Source organism: Heliangelus exortis, chromosome 1 (assembly GCF_036169615.1).
Source record: "Heliangelus exortis chromosome 1, bHelExo1.hap1, whole genome shotgun sequence".
NCBI lineage: Eukaryota > Metazoa > Chordata > Aves > Apodiformes > Trochilidae > Heliangelus > Heliangelus exortis.
In genome coordinates this window covers 29,325,002-29,335,774 of record NC_092422.1, presented here as the reverse complement: position 1 = coordinate 29,335,774, position 10,773 = coordinate 29,325,002, and positions in this window count along the sequence as shown.

Genomic DNA, 10,773 nt, shown 5'->3' with positions numbered 1-10,773 from the left:
CATGATGTCCTTGCCTTTTAATTAGCTTAAGCCAGGGGGAGCAAAGATCTGAGCTCTTGGGCTGTACCAGAGAAGCTGAGAACTGAAGAACTGGAGGCAGAGCTGCTGCCACCCGCTGCACACCCCCTACCACCCCTTCATGCCATTAAGTCCCCAGCAGTGTGAAAATAAATGTGTTTACTTCCCATCAGTGGGTGAAATCAGAGCCCTCATGCAATTTCTGCCAACAAGAACTCAATCACCCCATTTTTGTGCAGGTCTGATGATTACACTGCAGCATCCCCATCAGGGGAGGGATGAGAGGCAAGAAGGGATCAAGCTTAAAACCAGGATACAACAGCAAGGAGAAGAGGTGAAAGAAAGGGTGTTAGTGGTGGATGTTTTGCAGGACTGATTTATTCACGTACTAAACTGTTTCACGTGAGACAAGCTGGGCTAAGAGGTGTGGCAAAACAAGTGCTAAGACAAGCCTGCCTGCAGCTGTCCATCTGATTTTGGAAGGCACCAGCTTGCTGGGCAGTCCGAATGCAGTTTGCTGGATGCTTTCATGGCTGGTGGTGCAACGTAAGCACAACACTTGGAATACAATCTACCAGTGTCCCCACGCCAGATCCCATAACCTACTTCCTAGGCCTGCTGCCAGTGTTGTGCTATGAGTCACGAAGAGAAACAAATACAAGGAATGTCAAATTAAATAGGACACAAGGCTTTCACAGCATTCAAAAGCAGAGTGATTGTGCTGCAGCGGACAAACCTCCCTGGACTCCTCTTGGGCTGCTTCTCATCTTGGTAATAAGAAACATCCCTTTAATTAGTTCCGTCTAATGAAATTCATAAGCCGGGGAGTGGGAGTTTTGCTCCTGGGTAGAAACTGAAAACTTCTCTCCACTTGATCTGCTCATTTTCTGCAGCAGTCATTAGCAAATTTTATCAAATCTCTGTGTTAAACAGTAACAGCTATTGTTCGCCCAGAACACAAGTCCATTTATGAGCTGCAACACGACACATCTTGGAAACCCCAGACTGAAAGGCAGTTCTAAAAGAAAAACAAAATTAGGACTGGCAAGAAAAAGTAGTTTCAAATGGTCAAGAATAAACAATAGAGAGGTTTCTACCTGATCTTTCCCGCTGCTGAGATCAGAGATGTTCCTTTACCTTTCTGGGTCTGGGCAGTATGATTTACAAAATCCATTCCATCTTTCCTTACAGTTAAGGGGCATCCATTGCCTCTGCAGATGAAGCTCTGAGCTCTCCATGCTCCTTGTGTCAGAGACAAGTAAGATAACTTTAAGAAATCTCGAGTTGTGTAGTTGCTCCTGTGGAAATATTGACCCACGAGGGTCTGTTTAAATCCATTTTGGTTACGTCTCTCTCGAGACAAAGTGATATCCATGGCAACATTTCCTTGCAGAAGGAAGAACACATCCAGAAAAAGTGTGTAAGTGCTCTGTTCATTGATCACTAAGAGCCTCAAAATACAAACTTTGAGCTCCCAGGCACAACACCAATGCTCTGAAGAACACCAAGGCTTTTTATTGGGACACGTTTGCAAATGCCCACTGTAGAGGATGGAAAGGGAAACTGAAGCCTTGCCTGATGTTTTCATGTCCAAGCAGCTTGCTGTACATTTTGTGGTGGCCCTTTGCAAAGGTAACAGAGGAGGGCAAGAAGGAGGGAGCCAACTCTCAGGTACTTTTGGAGGCAGAAAAAGCACACATCACCACCAAGATAAATTGCTGAGGACAACCAGGATTTTGGTACAAAGTGTTTTCAGCACCCATTGGGGCCCCTTAGTGCATTGGCATGTTTTTCTCTAAGTGGCTGCTGACCAATACATTCATCCTGTTATTCCATACTGGATCCCATAATTACAGAGCCTGATTGAAAGGGTTGGTTATAGCTGCTATTATGGGAAGCTGGATGCAGTTGTGGTGCTGATGGGGGAAGGAGGGAAGGAGATGGCACTTGGTGGCTCATGTGTGAACAGTCACTGCTCTGGAAAGTGTTAACAGAGGGAAAGGAGAAAGCCACAGCCCCTCTAGGGTGTTCCCAACACTTTTGATTCAGAATGCAAGGAGTAATTTCCTAGCCTGGCACTCCAGGGTGGGTTTTCCAGAGCTTTGAGCAATAGATGGAACCAGCCCTGCCCTCAGGACCTGCCAGAGAAAAGTGCAGGTGCAGAGCACATCTCACTCTGGTCCCACTGGAGCTAAAGGACTGATCTGCAGGTTCAGTGCATTTAACACAGCAGTGTTAGCCTGACCTGAATCCCTTTCCCCTCTAAACCTGTCTGCCAGCATTTGCTCTGTTGAGATAAAAAGCTTCCACCAGCATTGTTCAAGGCATCCAGGAAAATTTCTTGGGCTGTTGGGATCCTTCTACCTGCAAACCAGACCCAACACTCACTTTTAGCCTTGAACATCTGTGGATCTTCAGCCTGTGGGTACAGGGCTGCCAGACAGACTGACACTGCTGCAGAGGGAACACAAGAGAGACCCAAAGCTGAACTTGTTAAGCAGTGTTTTAGAGCCATGACCTGCCTGAATGCTGCATGACTTGCAAATGATGTGATTGATTACAAATTACATCAACACCACTCCATCAAACCTTCCTACCTATGGTGGTGCTGACAGAGCACTCATCAGCTTCATTTCTGAGAATCCATAAATGAGAGCTCTAAGGTCACCACCCTTGCAGGCAAAAGAAGGGGCTCTTGTTTTAAAAGCCAAAGCAGCTCTATTAGGAATTTGACATCAAGGTATTCAAAGGGTCATGCACTAAAGATGTGTCCAGGATGAGCCTACCTCCCACAGAAGACACAAAGTGTGAGATGTCTGCTTTGTCAAGGAGAAAGCCCAGGATAATGGTTTCTTTCAGAGGTTTGGCTTCTTATACTGCTGTTTTCTGTCCCAAAGAGGAACAGGTCCTACTTCTGGAGGCCAAATCTTATCCACTGAGGAGAGGAAATTGAAGATTAATACTGAATTTATCATCTCTAGTTGAGATCAGGATTTTAGGGATTAGATTCACCTGAGTGAAAAAAAACTGAGGCACCCCCTCTCCCACCCATGCACTTAGAAGTGTCCACCACTCCCTCTCCTGTATCTACCTCACCCCAGCATCATCCATCTGAGAAACCCCACCTCTATCACTGCAGGGCTTTGCATTTCAGCTGCAAGAGTGGGTGTCCCCTGGCTCTGCAGCACTGGTGACACATTACCCACCCAGGGACTGAATGGGCTCCACACAACAGCCTATCTGCCAAGGTCTGCTCCCATCACCTTCTGTCCTTGGTAGCCTGCTAAATTTATGCTCCTTCTCCAATGTATTGCTATGTGAAGCTGAAGGCAATGAGGGAGGTTTTTTTTCCTGGCAGTGCAGTTAAAAGCATTATAAAATTAAAAAAAAAAGCCCGTGAGCCAAACTGTCTCACCTTACCAAGATCAGGTGGGATGAAACCTTGATCTCTCATTTGGAACACAGCAAATATCACTTGATGAAAATGGTTTTAGGAAGAGCACTTTTAATAGGAATTTGAAAGAGCTACCACAAAAAGCCAGTACGGTCTCAGGGGGATGCTGGCCTGAGTTTAAAGAGACCTTAAAGTGATTGGAGCTCAACTACAGAAGTCAGAATAAAAATCTCTACTTCAGTGATTCTCAGTTAAAAGACACAATGCCAAGTTACATTTTTATTATGGTTAACCCTTTTGATACTTACCACTAGAGTTACAGATTTAGATGCACACACTGCCATTGGCTGCTGGTATAAATAGCACCTTCTTAAGTCCAGAAACTGATGGCTGGTGGCCCGTATATCCCTTGGGTCTTTTCTCCAAAGAAGCTCTGGGTATTTATAAATCACCACCCTCTCATTTGCTTGTCCTTAATAATGCAATACATTCCCAAAGCCATCTATCAGAGCTGGGCTGGCTAAGGACACTGAACTGTCTCACTTTTCTCCCTCCCTTCCTCTCCCATATCATGTCCCACTATGCCTCCCTCAACAGCAGCCAAGATTCTGCTGAAGCAGACCAAATTTCAGGCTACTCAGCAGTTCCAGGGAGCTTGAGCCACAGGCTGGAGAAACCTTTTCTGTCATTACTCCCCAGAGCCATCGACAGCCTAAAAGAGGATTTGCCAGATCTTGTCTCCTCTCCAGTTACATCCCCACCACCTATGACCCTCAGCAGAAATCCCAGGCTTCTAAAAGTAAGCAGGTCATTCCCACAAACCTCCCGGGGACTCCATGGCTTGGATGGGATCAGGGGAAAGAGCAGAGACACATCTGCTCCTGGAGTAGCAGGGAATTATGCGGGCTCCAGGATTCCCTGGCACCCGTTTTCCCATCGCTGCAAGTCACACCGGACATGGATGTAGCACAGTAACCTATTGAACCAGATCTCATTAGTTAACTACAGAGAAGTCTAGCAGACCATTAAAAAATGAAGCTAAATATAGGAACACGTTAAAAAAAAAAAAAAGCAGCAGTTCTAAAGCTCCGCGCCTAATTCATCCGGGAGCACAAAAATTTTAACACATGGGATGCTCTTCAGACAATGCAGCTCTAGTGAGTCAGAAAGCTCTAACCAGAGCTCCTCAGAACCACAGGGAGGAATGCTGTGCCTCTGCTTTGCTGCCAAAACACCCAGCATCCTGCACACCCAGTTATTTTCCATGCTCAGATATGTGCAAGCTCACATGGCAGCCCAGGGATGTCTTGTCCTTTCCAGCCTCCTGTGGCTCACTCCTGCTTTCAAAGGCTGTGTGGTAGCCCAGAGGACACTGCAGGTTTTATTTCTCTTGATACAAGGAGGTTGTTGGCAACTGGTTATGGGCAGGACCAGCAGCTTTTAAACAGCCCATGTCACTGGGACAACCTCCTGGTCCAACTCTGCTGTTGCTCCTGCTTTTCACGGAATGGTTTGGGTTGGAAGGGACCTTAAAGGTCATCTAGTTCCAATACCCAAGCTATGGGCAGGGACACCTCCCAGTAGACTGGGTTGCTCAAAGCCCCATACAACCTGGCCTTGGACACTGCCAGGGAGGGGGCAGCCACAGCTCCTCTGGGCAACCTGTGCCAGTGTCCCACCACCCTCAGAATGAAAAAATTCTTCATAATGAAAATCTACACTCTTTCAGCTTAAAACCATTACTCCCTGTCCTGTCACTACATGCCCTTGTAAAAAGTGCCCACTCAGCTTTCTTGTAGGTCTCCTTCAGATACTGGAAGTCCACCATGGGGTCTCCTTAGAGTCTTCTCTTCTTCTTTGGCTCACCCCTGGACTGTAAGGACACCCAACAAACAGCGCTGGGTGTAAAGCATAAAGAAAACATCTTCTAATTTAGAGACAGGTGTTCTGCAGTGGTCTAAGCACAAGGTGGCAAGAGCCACCTCCCCACCTGCAGGCTTTAGGTTTTATCAGGCTCTCATGGAGGCCAAATAAATGAAGTGGACCAAGGAGACACCCTACTTGATACAGAACAGGACCTTCCTTCACAGCAGTCCCATGAGGTTAAATTAGTTTACGAGGAGACTTTCACATCACAAGCAATCTCCTGGTTCAAACCTTAAACATGATGTGAAACCCAGTCCTTTGATAAGGGCTGAATTACTCTAGGAGACTTCAAAGCCATCAAAGAACTTGCACTCGGTGTTATTTGTGCAGTGCTTGGAGTGAGTTTTCTCTGCTTTTCCTCGTCACCTCGCAACAGTCAATTAAAAAACGCTGCTCCCTTTGTAGCCTTCGCTGCAGTATGAGGTTTATTGTCCTATTCATCACCATTGAACTGCCTCAGGCTGAATTATTTATAGCACTGGAGAAGATGAATTAAGTGGTAAATTCAAAGTGGGTCACAGAGATGTCGCCTTGGCCTTGCAGCCCAGGCATGTCAGTGGGCTGATGTCTTGGCCTCCTTGGCTCAGTGGGATGGAGCATCAGTCAGCTGTTCTCCCAACCCAAGCCTGTACCCAACCAGTGCTCCCAGCCCCGTGGGGTTAAAAGAAAGGTTCCAGCTCTGGTATTTCAATGAAGGAGCCCATAGCATCACCCTCAGCAAGGAACTCCACCACACCCCCACATTTCTAGCACATGGCATGGCATGCTGGGACATAGCACTGCTGATAGCACACCATGGGGTGAGCCAAATCACCCCAAAAGTTCAGAAAGTGGCCCACCAGCCTCAGAGTTTTAGGTTTTAGCACAGGAACAAAACAGGTACTTAAGCACAGGGTTTTTAAAAGGAAATCCCGTGTGCATTTCCGTCCCTAAATCCCAACTGAATCTCATAATCCTCCACCAAGAACAGCCTGTGCTCCACGCCACTTCCAACTTCAACAACAATTCAGTTGTTTCCAAAAGAGAAGAATCCCTTTTCACATAATTGCTTTTCTTAGGCCCTGTCCCTCCAGTGGGATGGCTACACAGATCTCCAGATACCTCCCATGGAGAAGGAAGGGACCCCTCCCACAGGTAAAGGGGAGGGGGTGCCAGCCTGGCATGGGCCCAGAACCACCAATATGAGGATATTAATCCCATACATATTGGTGAGTTACATTATTTTACCAATATCTATATTTTAAAAATGCCCAAGCATTTTTTAAAATCCACTTTAAAATTAAATACACACGTGAAATGAAGTGCTGCTTCCCTCTGCACTACCCTTGTTCCTTGGAAAGCACCAGACATCTCGATTCTGGTTATCCTGGGGTTTTCTCAGAGGGTGTCACAGGAGCTCAGATGCCAGCTACGAGTTCTCATGTGTGGATGGAGGTCCTGGGCTAACAGACATGAGGTGTTCAGACAGGGTCATCCCAGCCAGGATGGAAAATATGCTCCTAACCATGAACCAGAAAGGCAATAAAATTAAAAAACAAACAAACAAACAAACAAAACACAAAAAAACCCAACAAACAAAGAAAAAACAAAAACCCCAACCTCTTTTTCCACTTACTTTCTCTCCATGGTGCAAGGGCAGACATATTTCATTATGACTTGTGAGATAATCTGCATTAATAGTATCAGCTAATAGCACAAAAGCCAATAAAGGCACCAAAATTCAGAATGAATTGGCTTTAGTAGAAAGGTTGGAAAGCAGCCTCCACCTCGGGAAAGCTGCAGTATCATTTTGTCGCTATATGATGCAATCACCTTCCCTCTAACATTGCCTGGTACAACACTGACATCTTGCCCTCAGAAGTCAAAGCCTCTTGGCTAAGAGACCAAATTAAAATAAAGAAAAGGGTTTAGATGTACATACATCTGGGTGAAGAGTTTTAGCAACGGCAAACTTGCAGAAAACTGTGTCTTAAGGAATCTCACTGCTATTAAATTCAGGTTGAATTTCCTTAATAACTCCAGCAAACAAGAGTGTGGACCAGACTCTCCACCCCAGACAGAAGGGAAGGAGGAAGCAGACAGCTTTATCAGCAGATAAGGTAATGAAAGCACTTGCTCAGGAGGGGATCATCCCCAGGATGCAAACCTCCACATCCCGCAGCCCAGGAATACTCCAAGCATCATATTTGCCTCTCTCCAGCACCCTCTGATTTTTATTTATTTTATTTAATTTTTAGTTCCATTTTGCTGAGGTCCAGCCACCCAGGTGAGAGGTGCATCCCCTCAGCAAAACAGCCTGGCTCTTCCTCTGCCAGGAGGAAAGCACTGAGGGCCAAGTGGAGTGAGAAAGAGACAAGAGATGAGGCAGGACATGGAGTGGGACAGCCCCACATACCCTAAGGATGCTGCTCTGGGCACCCTGGAGGTGTTTTAAAACCCTGTATTTAAAAAACACATAGATGAGGCACTTCAGGATATGCCCTAGTGGGTAATACTGATATTGATACAGATATTTTATTTGGGTGGAATGTTGACAGTTGAATGTGGTGATCTTAGAAGTCTTCTCCAGCTCTGACAAATTCTGTGTGACCCCTATCCTGAGAGCCTGAGGATTGGGCTCACCTTCTGCCATGCTGAGAAGGAACTGTTCTGGCTTGTTTCCTTTAAAATTGAAAAGAAATGCTTTTGTTCCAGGTGAAAAGATTTCACCCATCCCAATGTCCCAAAAATCTTTTGTCTAGTCAGACATGAGAAATAAATCTCCTCTGAAATTATTACAAACCACTGTACTTTGGGATGTTTCGGGCCACCTCTGGACCTGAAAAAAACCCCTTCCTACTTGTCCACATCCATTTGCAAATGAATGCGTTGGGAAATCTAGTTCTTTCACCCCAACTGTTTGCTGAGGAAGCATTTTAAAAGGCACCCAGGTCTGAATAGACACACGAGGGTTGTGGGACCAGCAGATCAGCACAAATATTGATGGCTGCAATTTTCTTTCAGCCTCCCCAAAGCCAAAGTTAAAATTCCACTATTCAGCAGATCAGCCCATGTTTAAAAATGGAAGAGGCAAGAGCAGGGGAAGCAGGTTTCACAGGCACCTGGATTGCTGTGGCAAATAGAAAACCCATTTATCATTTTCCTCTGACTACATATTGCATTTTCTTCCAATTTATTGTCTTGCTTTCCACAACAAGCCCCCAGATCAGTTTCTTCATGATGTTAGTTAACTTGAAAGAAAACTTAAAGCTGAAATCCATGCTGGATTTCCCCTCACCCCAAAAAACCCAACTGCTCCAGTGACTATTATAGGGTTTCAATGTCTCAAGATATTCCTCAAGGCAAACTTTATTTTACTGAGCTGGTCTTGCTTTTATACAAGAGCCCATGGCCATAGAGAGTATTTACAACTTCCTTTACATATAAAGAAAAGATGGAAAAATTTTCCCATGCCACAAGAACTGTCTTACCAAACAAGAGCTACCACCTGAATAAAAATTAGAGGACAATTTAGGGAGCAAGTCACCCAACATAAGCCAGAAGATTAATGAAAAGTAGGGAAAGTGGGAGTTTCTTTCAGGTGTTGAGCACTCCCAGAAAGCATCAATGAATACCCAGACCAACACAACTCTTTTCCACCTCACCAAGGAACAGCAAAACCTGACACTTACACAGCATTTTTCATTCATCTGTCTCAAATTGCACTGCAAGGAGTGTTAAAGTATTTGATTTAGCATCCCCTTCTACAGGGAGGTGAACTCCAAGGTCATGCAAAAGCAAATGCTAGGGACAGACTTGCACCTTTGACAGAACGACCTGCCCAAAGAGTTTGTATTTGTTCCTCAGCACTTCTTAAAAATCTAAGGTCTGCTAGGACTGTACGACATTAATTCCTGAATAATAACTGCACCACATGACTTGTTCCTGTAGCCACTCATCCAAGGGGAACCAGAGGAACACCCAAGTTGTGAGGAGCTGACAGGGAGGATCAGAGCACTGCCAGCAGGAGCAGCATCTCCCTTAGCAGCTGGGCTAATCGCTCCACCCCATCTCCTGTGCTCTCGAGGCAAGGATTGCAACATCAACATGTAAAATCAGTAGCAAGAGACTTCACTGACCAAGAAGTCATAGAGATAAGAAATGCAAAACACTTGTTTCCCCTCTCCCTTATCTCAGGAGCAGGTGTAGCATAAGTGATTTTGTTCACAGCAAAGCCTAGATGGCATAAGATCAGGTAATTCCATCACCACAATTGATCACAGTCTGATATTTTTTTTCCCTTTCTCTCGACTGTTCTATCTCAGTAGGTGAGATGGATTTAAAACAAACAAAAAAGCATCAAAGCTCAATGGTACTCAATTTAAATTAGACACCCACAATTACATTTTGAGTAGCTAAGTCATAAAAGAAGAAAGATAAAAATAAAATTTCAGGATTGTGAAGGTTGTTGCTGGAATATTTTTATCTCAAGTGAGTCACAAAGCCTGAGGAGTAGGATTTTTTCTTAATAACACTGTAAAAAAACTTTTAACAAAATTCAATACAGAACCAGCACCCCAAACCATAATGAGAAAATTTTAAAACCTACACAAAGCTTAATCACGGCACTGATTCCTGCAGCATGTCAGAAGCAACAGCCTCTTCTTGCACAAGCACAGAGACAAAACCTATTTGAAAGGAGTAAACAAAACCCACACCTCTTTACCCAGAACAGAAAAGCTGCAGGGACTGGAGGAGCCTACAGGCATTAAACAGTACCAGGAAAGGTGATTATGGCAGATTTCTTATCCAAAGGATGGATCTAACATACTAAGAAAGCACATTCTTGAACTGTAGGAAGGAGAATGTGAAGGCTGAATGTGGCCTGGAAGAAATGAAAATGAAATGAAAATGTGGGAGACAGAATGAAAATGAACAAAAATGAAAAGTGGGAGACAGAAAGGGACAGAGACCTTCCACTTGTTGGCCAAAACTGCAATTCAAGGTTTAACATCACTGCAGTGTTTGTCCTAAATGAGTTGGCAAAAAGAGCAGCAGCAATCATAGAATCATAGAATTGGCTGGGTTGGAAGGGACCTCAGAGATCATCAAGTCCAACCCTTGATCCACTCCCGCTGCAGTTCCCAGCCCATGGCACTGAGTGCCACATCCAGTCTCTTTTTAAATATCTCCAGGGATGGAGAATCCACCACTTCCCTGGGCAGCCCATTCCAATGTCTGATCACCCTCTCAGTAAAGAAATTCTTTCTGATGTCCAACCTAAACCTCCCCTGGCACAACTTGAGACCGTGCCCTCTTGTCTTGCTGAGAGTTGCCTGGGAAAAGAGACCAACCCCCCCCTGGCTACACCCTCCTTTCAGGGAGCTGTAGAGAGTGATGAGGTCTCCCCTGAGCCTCCTCTTCTCCAGGCTGAACAGCCCCAGCTCCCTCAGCCT